The 14,846-nt window shown below is 34.3% G+C and overlaps 1 protein-coding gene across 1 annotated transcript in view; it reads right to left on the bottom strand.

The window, feature by feature from the left end:
• SOX5 (SRY-box 5) overlaps nt 1–14,846 on the bottom strand; it is a 1,269,090-nt gene that overhangs the window by 698,680 nt on the left and 555,564 nt on the right. The window lies entirely within an intron of this gene.

Here is a 14,846-nt window from a genome sequence, read left to right as displayed (position 1 = left end):
AAGATGAGGAAACAGGCCCAGAGAAATTAAATGATTTGTCCAAGGTCATGCAAGGTACTACATAGCAGAACAATGATTGGAAGCCCGGTACTCTTAAGTTTAGGCTCTTTCTTTTCTACCAAAATTTTGCTCTGACAGATAGATGCTCTCAGCTCTGTACCTCAGTACTATGCCTAAGTATCTTAGGAAGACTAAATAAATCTACATGTTTATCATTAGTCTTCTATGGGTAGCTCAGTACAACAGCCATGCTCTAAATCAAGATAACAGTAAAAAAAAAAAAAAAGTCCCTTTTCACTATATTTTGGTTATGCTTAAAAATCTTCTCACTAAATCATTCAATAAGATGAGCAAAGGTGTGATATGCGACCAAATTTAGTGAATAGGTGCAATATATAGAGACTCTTTTCTTTCCTATTTTTTGTCATAGGGCTTTCTGAGGAGCCATTTGCCTATTAATACTGATGCGAAGAAATCCTTCTAACTAATTTCCCCTTAAAACTGATATTACAAACAGTCACTTAGGTTAAATAAGTCTTGAGGAGGGTCATTTGGTCAGGGCTAATAACAATGTATGCCAGAAAATTAATACATGGTTACTGCAGAAGGAAGTTAATCTGACATCTTACATGAAATGGGTTGTTAGTTTTGATGCTTGACTATAAAGTTAAATACATGATAACAAAAGTTCACAGTACAGTGGCAGTAGAACATAGTACCTTGTCATGAACTCTATTGGATAGTACTCTATCCAATGAACTGCATTATTTATATATTTAGGTCCTATGAATATGTTTAAAATAAAAATTAAATACAGTGGTTTGGTTGCCTTGATTAAGGGCACATATAATTATATTTCTAATAACCTATACTCTAGTACTAAGAAATTGTTTGAAATAAAAATAATTAACCATTGTGAGATACGTGAGATTCCAAAGATCAATCTTAAAAATAGAATAATCATTCTCGGACCAAATTGAAAAGGCTTCTCAACTCAATATTTCAGTTGGAATTTCTATCTTTTAAAATATCGTTATAGCAAGGCATGTATGCTTGTAGTCCCTTTTACTGGGGAGGCTAAGGCTAGTATATTGCTTAAGGGAAGTTCTTAGCTACAGTGGAGTATGTGTGTGTGTATGTGTGTGTGTGTATGTGTGTGTATACACACACATACATATATATATATACATCTATATATATATACATATTCAGCAATTTTCGTAGAAACTTAGAAACTAGAAACCAACCTGTTTTTGAATGGCCAAATTATGATATATGAATTATGACAAAATGGATAGTTTCAAAGGAAAATATGGAATTTTCTATGATCTAATGTAGAATGAAGTTAGAACTAGGAGAGCAATTTATTCAATGACAACAATATTGTGAAGGAAAAAAAATTGAGAGAATCTAGAACTCTGACCAATGCAATGAAAAACTATGAGTCCAGAGGACCAGAAATAAAGCATACTATTCATCTCCTACCAGGGAGGTGATGGACTTGAAATGTAGAATGAGACATACATTTTTGGCCATGGTCAAAGTGGGAATTTCTTTTGCTGGACTAAGCATACTTGCTATGAGGGTTTTATTTTTTCATTTAAGGAGAAGATGGGGAGGCACAGCATCAGTGAGATGGAGAGATAGTAAATATTTCTAAAAGTAAACATTTCTGTTAAATAAATAATAAGAATAACTTCTATCTTGCTAAAAGTTAATATAAAAAAGAAAGGGAGTACATTTTAATGAAAATGCACATTTATTTACTTTGCTCTATATGAACATATACATATAAAATCATTGTCCATAGCTGAATATGTCACTGATGACACTCTAACTAATCATGACAGAAAAGAGATATGACTAGTCCTATGAATAATGTGCCTATTTTCCACTAGTTTGTAACTATGGCTGTTGTTTGCAGAGCCTTTCGCTATTTGAAATCTGCCTCTTTGCCTCTTGGACTGCAATTTACTTTTGTTCCAAATGATTCATTGCTATAACCTCAATTGGTCTATTTGCTTTTGCGTCTCTGTTCCTCCCTCCCCATCACAACATTACAGCTATATGCATCTTTGCTTAAAGATGTGTAGAATGAGCACAAGTATTTCATAATCAAATCCTGAATATTTAAGTCTTTGTGGGGGAAGAAATAGAATTGCACCTTTTGTATTTTTACCACAGCTCACTGTTGGGTTAAATTTTAGAAGAAACTGTCAAGAGCGCCCATGAAAAAAAAATTAAAGATAACTTGATGTTCTCATTCATGTAAAACTCAGGAATGTCTTAGCCTGATCCCTGGGCTCACTAAAACTAACAGGCTTATTAACTTGTTATTTTAATACATGCTACATCAGAGAAAAAACAAATGTGAGCATCATGAGAAATCTCAAAATGATTGTTTTCTTTCCTTGCTCTAAGCTGCTTAAGTGGTTTTCCCAAATGATGTGAATTCACTGGCTTTCCCCATAACCCTACAGCGTCCACTCTGCCATATTACTGGGAATCATAGAGGTGAGGTCATTTCATCACTCCTTGCAAAAAAAAAAAAAAAACAAACCAAAGCGTCTGCTAAAATCTGACTTCATTTGATTTACTCTCCAAGACTGTTTTTTATTAAATATGTTTGACTGCTATCTCTAATTAAATGTAGAATTAATTTTGGCAAACTAACCACAGATGCAGTTTATGTTCAATTTTATCAGACAGATTTATTTATAAGCTGTCAACTTCTTGAAAGACTTCATTTTGGAGCAGTTTTAAATTGCTAACAGTAGCTGTAAATGGAGCTACTGTTCTCTGGAACACTAAAGGAGAAGTATGCTATAAATGTCCATTCCATCTGTGAGGAATCATAAAACAATCACATTCCTTTATTTTTTTTCCCTCCTTGGGACCTTTATTAAATTAGTTCAACTCAATTAAAAATAACTTCAAAAACATTTCAGAGCCTTTTGTTTCATGGAATACTTGGAACTCTCGGCACGGAACGTCACCCTTTTAACTAATCCCTTTTGCTAAATGGAGGAGAATGGTGGTATTGTGACTTCAGACAGTGCTTTCAAGGGTCTCTACTGTACCGAATTGAGGTCATTGCAAGACAATGCTCAACACCCAATAGCCATTCAAACATTCTTCACAACTCTATCAAACGTGTCTTTCTTTCTCTTGCTTGCTTTCTCTCATGGCAAAGTCAGAGGACAATGGAAAAAGCCTCCAGCACCATTTATGGTCACCATATTTGCACATGACAAAGTCTATTCTTCCTGGTTTGCCAGTTCGCTATAAAAAGAATCAACCCTGGGATAGATTTTCCCACCATTACAGTTATTCAAACTTAGTTTGGATTAGGAAAGAAAAAAAACACAACAACAACAACAACAACAACAACAAAAAACTGTTAGAGGGATGGTACGTGCTGTTTGAGAGGCTGACTTGCTATTTTTGTGTATATGTAACAAAGCAAAGACTTAATGTAGAATTGAATATGTCACATTATAGCCAGCATATGCATGATGGAGTATACAATTTAGTGGAAAAAAGAGATAAATGATAAAATAGGAGCTATTACACCTCATCTTATTGTCTAGTATTAACAATGTTATAAAACTTGCTGTTTGTGAATAACAATGCTTGTGCCCCACAAGCACTATTTAGCTTTGCTTGGGAGCTTTTAATGGTTTCAGCCACAAACAAACAAAATCAATTGCTGTAAATTTTTCTCACCAGGGCAGCTCCTTTCAGTAAAAGATGTATCCAGAGCATCGTCCCCTGAACAGATGAGAAAGAAAACATCTTGCAAGCTATAGAGTGAAGTTGTTATAATAAAGATTTTGATTTTAATTGAGAATGGGATTTGTAGGACAATTAGAGAGATGTAATATTCTTTGAAAGAAACAGTGCCCTTTATTGGAAAATACCATCTGAAATGGTATGGGTGCACTTGAAGTTGAATTAAGGTTTATTTCTTAGTGTTTCTACAACTAATAAAAAGAGAACATAGGTATATAGAAATTGTAGGTACCCCACCTGAATTGCAGAGATGCAAAGATGTCATTTATCTGTGTAATTGTTCCCTGCTCAGGTTTCAAGCTTCTATGCTATGCAGACTCCAATCATACCCTCTTTTAACTATAGTGTACTTTCTTCATGACTTATATTCATCATTTTGAGCCACAGATATTTTAAGACATCAAATTCTACCTGTGCAAAACAACAACCTACGTAGACTCGCCACCTCTTTCTACAAAATAATTTTAAAATAATTTCTATTACAAAAAGTAATAATATTTACTAGTAATTTTTGACCAATTGCCCTAAGAAAGCAAGGTTTTCCATATTTTGCATTTTTTAAAAATCATAAGAAATGAAAAGTAGCTACGGTATATGAGAGACATTCTGAATTTAGAGTCAGAGGATCTGGGTTCCAGTCCTACCTCTAATACATTCCCACTCAGCATCTTCTTTCCCCACTTTGCAAAATGGGGAAACTACTACTCAGTACATTCTTCATGAAGTTATTTGTGAGGAAAGCACTTTATAAATTCTAAGATCGTTACAGATATGTGAGTTATCATTTTTACTATTATAATTTACCTCCATTAATGTCCTTATCATAATGTGGAGGTACTCTGGGGTCAGAAAGTCTACATTGATGAAGCTCAAACTCAGCAAAACAGCATGATACAGTGGGAAAAACATGAGATTTGGAGTCAAAGGATGTAGGTTTGAATCTTAGTTCTATCCTCTACTATCAGTGTGACCTTGAATAAGTTATCTAACCTTTCTATGCCTTAGTTTCCTCATCAGTAAAATAATTACCTCGAGATGACCTTTTAGCTCTCAGTCTATGACACTATTATCATTGATATGGAAAGGTTCTAAGTATCAACTTGATGATGGGTTGTATATCTGTTTTGTGAGAACCAGCCCATCCAAACTCATGCAGCTTATCATCAGGATGTTCACTGGGGTAACGAATTTTTCAGCTACAATATCATCACAGAAATCTGTGAAGTCAAGGAGAGGATGTTATCTGTGTCAGTTGAAGGAGGCTCTTTATTGAAGAAAGCATAGATTCTTCCAGTATTTAAGTATTATCAATTATGTAACAAGAATCCTTCAATACCACACCAGAATACAAGTCCATCCACATGGATATGGAGCATCTACCCAGCTCCAATGGAGGTACCCTAGTCTAATAAGGAGAGGCAAGGTCCCCTGATTTGTACTGTAATATTTATATTTTCACAAATGTGCTGGGGAAACAGTGAAAATGCCATATTGCTCACATTTTTACAATATTTCCTGACCAAATGAAGGAAACTTTTATTTAATCCCCACCCATGCATACTGACAAAACCAGATGGGGAATTTCTTTTTCCCTAGAGACTATATTCATCCATAACAGCAACTGCTGGACACATCATAATTATGCACACTCATACTATTCAATCCCTAAATACAGTGCCAGAAAGATATATTAGTAACACACTAAAGGATCTTTCATTCCTCTTTTCTGATAGAGGCACTCAGAAGTTACTTCTAAATGGTGCTGGCTAATTGGATGTACAAACCCAACATTCAGCAAAAATCAGTTCTTTTGAGTCATTTTGTAGCAGGCAGAAGGTAGAGCTCAATCTGCTGGGTCCTCATTTTATAGTGATATAAGTTACTTGAAATGAATGGACCAATTATTTTCGATTATCTAATTCAAATAAACTCATATGAACAAGGCTACAACCAAGGAATAAATATTTATACAGCACACACCACATGAAGGAAGGAGGTGGGGCAGAGGTAAGCAGGAAGTGAGGTAGAGGTAGAAATACAAAAAGAAAGTATAAAACAAGATCCCTGTCTTCAAAGAGTTTATAGTCTTGCTACCCTATTTATAGGATCAGAAGAATCCTTAAAGCTTTTTAAACTAACGAGTTCAGAGGATAACAAATAATCAGCATTATCTCCAAATAAATGTATTTAACATATTATACATGTTGGTATATATCTATATATACATATATGTATACACGCATCTGTTTGTGTATAGAGACAGACAGAGCCCATCGGGGTGAGGAACCTGTGACCTTGAGGCCACGTGTGGCCATCTAAGTACTTGGGTGGGACCTTTGACTGAGTCCAAGTTTTACAAAACAAATTATTTTTGTTAAGGGGATTTGTTCTGTGAAGTTTAGATCCAGTCAAAGGGCCACACTTGAGGACCAAGAGGGCCACATGTGGCCTTGAGGCTGTGGGTTCCCTACCCCTAAATCTTTCTCTTCTCTGTAAATATTGAGGACATGTTTTTATAGGTAATAATATCTCTTCCAGCTACTTGAATTCCTACCATCCTTTGGCAGTACTAAAAATGAAGAAATATTAGAATGGAAATTTTAGATTAAAGGTTTATCTCTCCACCCCCAACTCTTCCAGGAACCAATGTAATTAGGAAAGACTGAGACTAAATGAAACCATGAAATATTATAATTGAATATTCAAAGTTACATCAAAGACTATCTTATCACCTTTAAATTATTTTGTAATTAGTATCAATTATTATAGTTAATTACAATATCACTGGGCTATGAGTTAATGCCATATGAAACACAAGACTAATTCTGCAGCTCATAATCACTTCATATTCATTCTACATATTTTATAACAACAATTAATATTAGGGTCCTCATATTTGTTTCTCTCCCAACCCCCATATAGACTAATACTAATAATGGAGAGAAAGGGTTAAAAATGAACATTTGGTCTTCCCCTTATTTTCTACCCTTTGTTAGAGATTAAATTATAATACTTCATCATTTTTATAGGGAGTATTTTAAGTACAGCACTCACTCAGAAGATGTAAAAATGAGGCCATTCATCCAGGTTGGTTATAGAATAATCAAAAAGTCAAAGGATAGTGAATTTTTTGACCTCAGAGATTCTGGAAGATTGTTGCAGAAATATTGAGATCTTCCTTTTTCAAAGCTATTCCCACAGTGACATCACAGATCACTGAAGTAAATATGATCTACCTCATTGAAAGGTGTTAGTGGCTAATTGTAGAATAAGTATAGCTTATAGATGTTTTCCATCCCTCACCCCAGTCAATGGTTCTTTTAACAGCTTCATGTGAAATTGAAAAAAAATGTAGCTTGGGAACATTATTCACCTGTTTCCATCAGAAAAGATGGAACTTTTACCAAGTTGAGAGAGAACATAATAGAAAGACATCATTGTATTGTATTATATTGCATTGTTTGTTTTGTATTGTACTGTGTTGCACTGAATTGTATTTCACTTTGAGAAGCTCCACTTTTTTATATTATTTTCCAATGAAAATTAGATAGCACCAAAGCATAAGTATGCGAATTGGAAACTGTTAATATAATTAAGAGTCTTCAAATCTAATATCTTCCAAATTTTGGGGGGATAATCTTTGGCAAATACTTTTTGGCTGATAAGGGTAGAAATTCACTTACTTCTTTCTCCATTGCCTTTCTGTGGCAAGGAGATGATTCCTGATTTGTGAAGCTTATTCCAGAGCTCTACCTCTGGAAGGTTCTGCATCAGTAGTAAATTCCTGATTAAGATTCTTCCAAACTGTACATTTGCCATTCAAAAGCCAGCAGCTGGGCTAAGTTTGGAGATTCTGATTAACCAGAAGGTTAACCAAGATTGTTTTATGCCTTGGAAACTCAGGAAATTTTTACTTGTATGGATATTTGACAATGGGTGGAGCTCATGCTCACACCAATGAAACTGCAGCTTTTTCAAAGCATCAAAATCAGAAGGGAAAATGTTATGCTTCCTCTCAATTGGAGCTGTGTGAACATACTTGCAATGCTTTGTTAGAGTATATCCAGTTGTAAGGATATATATTCCCTGTCCTCACAAAGCTTTTATTCTTAAGAAACCATAACAGTAATACCTTCAGACAAAAGTCCTATAGGAAGCTTTTTGTGAATCATGAAAGAAGGATAGTAAAATTATGAACTAGTCTTAGAAAATAAACATTAAAAGTTTTACATTAAAGTTTTCATTATTATGAAAATTGAAGAGAAAGAGAAATAGCCCAGTAACGAAATGGTTCAAAAATTACCGTTCACGGGGAGAAAATTCAGTTTCCACAAGATCAACTGGGGTGGTAACAGAGAAAGAAAATCTCAGAAATTACTTCCCAATTGTTATTGTTGAGCTCAGAAAATGAAACATTTTCAGAATTCACTATTATCTATGTGCTTTCATTACCTGAAATTATTTGGCATCCTGTTGTTGAGATTAGAACCTGAAATGCCCAGGAGAGATTCACAGCTTTTAATAAGAGGCTCACATTTAATACTTGTGAATAATGCATGCCACAAATTCTACCAAAGTTAACGTTGTCTTGTACCAAGTGAATTCACAACTCTAACCATGTAACATAGGGAGGTTTTCAATGTGACATCTGCAACAGTTTTTAATCTAATGTTTTCTACACTTTGGCTCAGGTCTAGTGCCATTTCCTAAATTAATAGTCATAAATATAGTCCTGAGAGCCCTTAAGTAAAAATGCCATTTAATAATAATTCTGAAGGCATATGTAAATACGCATTCATGAAATCCCTAATGCTTTTCTTAGGCAATCTAAAATATATAGAAATATAACTCATTTAGAGAAATAGCATGGCATAGGGAATAGAGAGCTGATTTCAGAATCTGGAACCTCCTGGGTTCAAATCCCATCTCACACATATATTCTCTGTATTACCCTGAGCAAGCCACTTATTCTTTCAATTCCCCAGACAACTCTCCAAGACTACAGGGCACAGCAACTGTGGAATTGGTATAGGACATTGTTTGCCACACCAGTGAAACCACAGGTGTGAAAAAAATAGCACCTTGAATCAGCTCTTTATGATGGTCGACTGATGTTCGGTAAACAAAATTTTGGATGAATTCTAAGTTGTTACTTTTCAATATAATTTCCTTTTCAACATCACTTTGAAAATTCACTAGGATTACATAAATTAAGTATAATGTCATTAAATAAAGTGAAGAAAAAAATGCAAGGCTCATATCATGGCTAAATTTCTTTTGTTAATTTCCTAAGCATTAAACAAATTAAACACATACTTTTAGTTAGAAAAAAAATAGTGTCAATGTTTCCATCATATTCTTTACATTTTGTAATTATTAAATAGTAACCATTTGTGGGTATTTTTAAAGTGACAGGCATTTGACTTTTACTTGTCAAAATATCTGACCAATTTTTATTTTTATTTGGTGCATTTACTAACAGTGTATGATCATACAATGAGAACCTAACAACAATAATAATCTGAATGTTGGAGTCAGGGTTTTCTAAGATACCAGAGTTGTGAATGTTTGTGCTTTGACATAAGGAGATAGTAAGATGGAACTGTTCAGTCCAATTTATAATAATTATAAAAGAAGGATATATATTTATCACACATCAAAAATATAGAAAAAAATAATGGCAACATATGCTTCCAAGTTTCTGGGTTATGAAATTTGAGCTATCCTAAGCTAATACTATAGAAAGTAATATTTTATGTAACTACAATGGGAAAAAGGTTTTTCTTTTTACCCCAGATACAGAGACTGACATTGAATAACTATTAGAAAATCTTGGAAAATGTTGAAAAGTTCTGATATTTTAAGTTTAAAACCCAATATTTTAAAATTAAAATAACATTTATTCTAATAAGAAGTAGAAAGAGAAGTATCACTCTTCTTCCTTGCTCTAGCTCTCCATATACCTTGGTCCTACTCTGAAGGAACCATCCAGGGTGGAATAAGTGGCTGCTGGGTGGATCAGGGGATAGAGCTCTGAGCCTAGATTCAGGAAGACTTGAATTTAAATCTGGCCTCAGACATTTACAAGCTGTGTGACTCTAGGGAACACATAACTCTGTTTGCCTCAATTTCCTTATCTGTAAAATGAGCTAGCGAATAGCAATCCATTCAAGTATCTTTGCCAAGAAAACCTTGAACTGGGTCACAAAGAGTTGGGCACAAATTAATAAAAACAAAGTGCTTTCCTCACAACATCTTTGTGGGTTAAATAATCCCATTTTCCAAATGAGGAAACTGAGGCTTTGATCAAGTTGATTTCTACCAGGGATACTAGGAAGGTTCAACATAATTAATATAATTTGCTATATACATAAGAAAAGGAAAAACAAAATACAAATACATCAACAAGTGCAAAAAATAAGCCTTAACCAAAATAAATACCTGCTTGTGCTAAAATTAATAAATATACAGGCATAGAAGGACATGTCAATAATATGATCAAAAGTGTATTATACACACACACATACATGCAAAGAAAGAAAGAAAGAAAGAAAGAAAGAAAGAAAGAAAGAAAGAAAGAGACAGAAAGAAAGGTAGGAAGGAAGAAAGGAAGGAAGGAAGACATAGTAGCTTTTTGTGCTTCTGCTCGAATTGGCAAATTGGGTTTCCTGAGGGCCACTATTACTACTCTCAGAGAGTTAATGCAAAATGTTCTCCTAAAAACCTGATTTACTCCTTCTCAAAGATACATCAGTCAATATTTTAGTAACAATGGAAAGATAGACATATTAATATACTTTTGGTGGAGCTATGAACTGGTACAACAAATCTGGGAAACAAGTTGGTATTGTGCAATGAAATATACCTAACCATTCATAGCCTTGGACACAAAAGTTTCACCACTGGACCAAGAAGTCAATGACATCATCATCATCATCATCATCATCATCATCATCATCATCATCATCATCCTTCATCACATATACACTAAAATAGTCACAGTAACACTTCTTATTCTAGAAAAAATGGAAACTGAATTCTCATTAATAAGGGAATGGCTGAAAAATTCTGTTATAGTAATATAATATAATATTGTATCATAAGAAATGACAAATACAAGTGATTCAAAAATACATAGGAAGATTATGAACTTATAGAGGTTACCTAGATTATAAGAAATCATTGGATGAAGTATTTTATGCTATATTGTGGAGAAGATGGAGAAATGTGGAATAACTGCTAATACAGATAAGATGGATTCAAAACTTGTTGAATGACCATACTCAAAGAGTAATTCTTAATGATTCATCATCAACAAAGCAAGAGGTCTCTAAAGGAGTACTCCAAGAATTAATTTTTGGTGCTGCGCTAACAATTTTATCAATAAATTGGATGAAGTCATAGATGGCATGATCATCAAATATGAAGATAACACAAAGCTGAAAGGAATGGCTAACTCACTGCACGGCAGTCAAGATGGAAAATGACACTGACATATTAGAATATTAGTGTGAATCTAAAAAGATGAAATTCAAAGGGGATAAATGTAAAGTCAACAAATACATTTGAAAAATTTAGAATCTGGATGGATAGCATCATTAGATAGCAGGAGTTTTTTTTTTTTTCTGAAAAAGATTTGAGATGGTATTATCACAGTGCAGGTACAATATATGTCAGGAATGTGTGGCAGCCACAAAAGTTAATGCCATCTTGAGGCCCATAGCTTCCAAGAATAAGTAGTTAAAATTTCCTCTGCACTTTGTTCTATGAATATTATATTTGGAAGGGTGGTGTTCACTCCTGGGTACCACAGTTTAAAATGCATATTAATAAGATGGAAAGAATTCAGAGAAGGGCAACCAGGATGGTGAAGAACCTTGAATCCCCTGTCAAAATAGCTTCAGTTGAAGGAAATATGGATGTTTATACCAGAGAAAACTCAAGGTATGATATATGGTATAATAGTGGTGTTCAAGTATTTAAGGGTCTATCATGTGAAAAAGGGATTAAAATGATAATTTTGGTTCAAAAGAGCAGAACTAAAAGCAATGTAGGGAATTTGCAGAGACAAATTTAGGCTTGAAGTCAAGAAAAACTTCATAATAATTGTAGTTGTCCCAAAATTGAATAAGCTGTCTTAGCATCACTAGAGGCCTTCAAAGAGAGTCTTGCATGAATATTTGTCAGGTATATTACAACTGACTTTGGGTAAAGGGTGGACTATATAGCCATTGAGGTCCTTTCAGACTCTCAAGTTATGATTCCAGAAGCCAAATGTGGCATACATTTACAGATATAATATGTTGACTGATTTTGCTGAAATTAGCCTTTGTTACAAAGGAGAGTCCAGTAGGGTGGAAAGTAGATTATATATCAGGACATGACTGCAGTGCAAAAAAAGGGGTGGGTTACCAATAAGCCTTTTAAAAAGTCACTCAAAATTAGCTATCAAATAATCTTTACTATATTCACGTTATCCATAAGTCCTAACATTTAGAAAGCCACGTACAGAGTGAAGTAAAAGAGATTGTAGCGATATTATATGTCTAACATCTATAACAAAATTGAAAAGATCCTTTAGCTGTTTTGTCAGATGATATCAATAACTCAACATTGAATGAAATTTAAAAAAAATAATGTTGGTTATCTAAAAGTGAGCAAAATTCATGTAAAAACATTTCCTTTCCTACAGAAGGCAAAATTTTAGTAAAGCAGGAAAATGAGTAATATAATTTCTAGCTAATAACAATTTTCTTATCTTAATTCTGTATATAAGAGGTTCTTGAGCTGAGGCTTAAGAATAGATTTCAGGGAGTTGGTGAGTTTGAATAAGAAAAAAATAAATCTTTATTTTCAATAACTTTTAACTGAAATTTAACATTTCCATCAATTATTGAAAAATATTATTCTGAGAAGGGATCCATGGCTTTTACCAGGCAGCCAAATGGATCTATGATACTAAAAGGATTAAAAATTCCTGATCTGTACATTACAGAGAGATGTTTATGCTTTATACTGGGGGGTAAAAGACCTTTTCATTATCTATATATTGTTATTAAGGAAATGCAAATTGTTTCAGTTCAACAAAGTATTTAAGTGTGTTTGGTGCTGGAAAATGAAAGGCAAAGATGAAACAATCCCTGCCCTCAAAAAGTATAATTTCAGAGACAGCTAAGTGGTGCAGTGGATTGAATGATGGATCTAGGATAAGGAAGATCTGAATTCAAATGGAGCCCCAGATACTTACCATCTGTGTGACCCTAGGCAAGTCACAACTTGTGTTTCCTCATCTGAAACATGGTAATAATGACATCTACTTTGCACCTAGCCTACTCCATCTAGTACACCACAGGTCATTTTCTGCTTCTCATACCATTCAATTGTCCATCCAAGCCATCCTGTCACTCAGTATGCACCCAATGTCTTCCCTTTTCCTCTCCCTGTCTCCACTCTATGCTTTTTTTTTTTTTTAGTGAGGCAATTGGGGTTAAGTGACTTGCCCAGAGTCACACAACTAGTGAGTGTTATATGTCTGAGGCCTGATTTGAACTCAGGTCCTCCTGACTTCAGGGCTGGTGCTCTCTCCACTGCGTCATCTAGCTGCCCCCACTCTACACTTTCTACCTCTTGATCTAAGCACAGGAATCAAATCAGTAATACCGCTGCTTTTGGAAAGGTCTTGTCAGTTGAATTTTCTAAGATCAATTCACTCTTCCTGTGATTCCCAGGACCAAAATCTCCTTCCAAGTGTTTCCATATCTTATATATGTTGTCTGCACTATTAGCAGCTTGGTGGCATAATGGATAGAAGATTGAGCCAGGAAGACTTGAGTTCCAACCTGACCTCAGACACTTACGATCTGTGTTACACCGGGCAAGGCATTTAACACTAGTTTGTTTTAGTTTTATCATTTGTAAATAAGGATGATAATAGCACTTAGTTTCCAGGATTGTTGTGAATATCAAATGAAATAATATTTGTAAACTGCAGCACAGTGTCTGGCACACAATAAATGCTATATAAATATGATGAAGATGATGATGATGATAAACTCCTTGAAGTCAGTGACCATCTCACTCTTTGTATTTGTACTTCTGGCACTTGCTACACAGTGTCTAAAACATAACATACTTGATAAATGTCTTTTCTTTCATTTGCTCATGGTTTATCCTACATGCATATATTCATTTGTAGATATGCATAGATATGTGAATGTATATTGTCTATGTATGTCTACGTGTGTATATATATATACACACACATACATATGTGAATGTATATTGTCTATGTATGTCTATGTGTATATATACACACATACACACCACATATATATGTTGTGTGTATATATACACATACATATATGTGTATATATACGTATACATATATGTGTATATATATACATATACATATATATGTGTATATATATACATATACATATATGTGTGTGTATATATATGTTATATATATATATATAGTGTTGGGATATGAAGAGACTGGGCCTATGATTTCATTCATTTAGGATGAAACTATCCATACAGATCAGCACATGATTTGAAACTTCTGTTCTTAGAGACTTGCCTGGAGCACCAACTTAAGTGCTTTCAGTTAAGTGATTCACCCAGGGTGGCTTGCTTGAGATACCTCTCAAGACAGCACATTTATCTTCTGGACAGTTCTAGTTATGTCTTCCTTTCATCAAGGCTAAATTCTCATTTTTGCAATTTCTACCCACTGCTACATTCCCACTCTGACATTTTAGGACACTCATAGTTCCACACCTTGGTGCAAACAGAACTATTCTAATCTCTTTTCTATGATGGCTCTTAAAATACTTGAATACAGCTCTCATGTCCCATCCCTTTCCTTCCAATTCTTCCCCTACCCTTCCTTTCTCTTCTGCTGGCTAAACTTCTGTAGCTACTTCAAACAAGTCTCATATGACACTGACTCGAGGACCTTCACTATCCTGATTGTCCTCTTTAGGATGTTTTCCAGCTTCCCAAAGGCCCTTTTAAATGTGGCACCAAGAACTGAAAATGACACTACAGATGTG

Source organism: Vombatus ursinus, unplaced genomic scaffold (genome assembly GCF_900497805.2).
Source record: "Vombatus ursinus unplaced genomic scaffold, bare-nosed wombat genome assembly UNPS02014830.1, whole genome shotgun sequence".
NCBI lineage: Eukaryota > Metazoa > Chordata > Mammalia > Diprotodontia > Vombatidae > Vombatus > Vombatus ursinus.
Note: the sequence above shows the minus strand (reverse complement) of the source record. Positions and strands in the feature narration are given on the sequence as shown.